Consider the following 980-nt stretch of genomic DNA (forward strand, 5'->3'; position numbering starts at 1 on the left):
TAATTCCTTCTAGAGTTCTTATCTCGTGTATTAGATTTAAATCTTTTAATCCATTGTGAGTTAATTTTTGTGAGTGGTGAGAGGTGGTTCATTTTCACACTTTTACATGTGGCTAACCATTTCTCCCAGCACCATTAATTAAATGGGGATTCTTTTTTCCTGTGCATGCTTTTGTCTCGTTTATCAAAGATAAAGTCCTTGAATTTTTTAACGATGCTTCCTTAGACCTCAGTTAGAAATCATGCCAGAACTATCTAACTTGGTGTAGTGTTTAATTTCATCACATCTCACTATTGGCTTATTAACTTTGCTTTTTATTTAAATATTTTACTCTGCGATTCTTTTAGATTTACAGGAAAGTTGTTACACATGTGCTGATCTCTGTAGAGATGAAGAGCTGACAGCCTACCCTCTGGGGATTGTTACTGTCGTTTACTTGCTTGTTTAGCAACTGGCCTGATTGATATGGTGAAGTCTGTTTCCCTCCTCTGGTGTTATGCTTTTGATGTTGCTCCTCGGGGAAGCACAGCTTGGATATGCCCACAGTTATCCTGGGATGTCAGTGATTTTGGTGGAGATCTCGTTCTCTGACCACTTGCAGCTGTTAAATTCCAGTAATGGCTATCTGACTGCTCTACTGTTTCAACAGCGCCCTGGGTGCATAAATTACCCTAGAAGCTATTCCAATTAAATTCTTCCTCCTTTGATGTCATAGTTTCTGAGGTCTGAGTTTGATATTTGTTGTGACTCTACTTTAGCTGCTCCTAGCTATCTTATTTTTCATTCTCACCTGCAACCTAACAGGCTTGCAATTTAGCTTGTATCTTGAATATTTTCATAATTTCCTTTTACCGCAGCCTCCACTGTTCTTGAGAGTGCCCTTCCTTATGTTTGAAATTCTCTGTGCTCTTTTAAATGAAGTCAGCCCCTTGGAGAAGAGATTAGAAGCTATTTATGGCCTCTTTTTTTTTTTTTAAAAA

The 980-nt window shown here is 38.1% G+C and overlaps 1 protein-coding gene across 1 annotated transcript in view; it reads left to right on the forward strand.

Annotated features, from left to right (window-relative positions):
* The window catches only part of KIF15 (kinesin family member 15), an 85,058-nt gene that overhangs the window by 654 nt on the left and 83,424 nt on the right, over positions 1–980 (forward strand). The gene's annotated exons all lie outside the window — the stretch shown is intronic.

This window comes from Otolemur garnettii, unplaced genomic scaffold (genome assembly GCF_000181295.1).
Source record: "Otolemur garnettii isolate 467f Iridium unplaced genomic scaffold, OtoGar3 scaffold00082, whole genome shotgun sequence".
Classification (NCBI taxonomy): domain Eukaryota; kingdom Metazoa; phylum Chordata; class Mammalia; order Primates; family Galagidae; genus Otolemur; species Otolemur garnettii.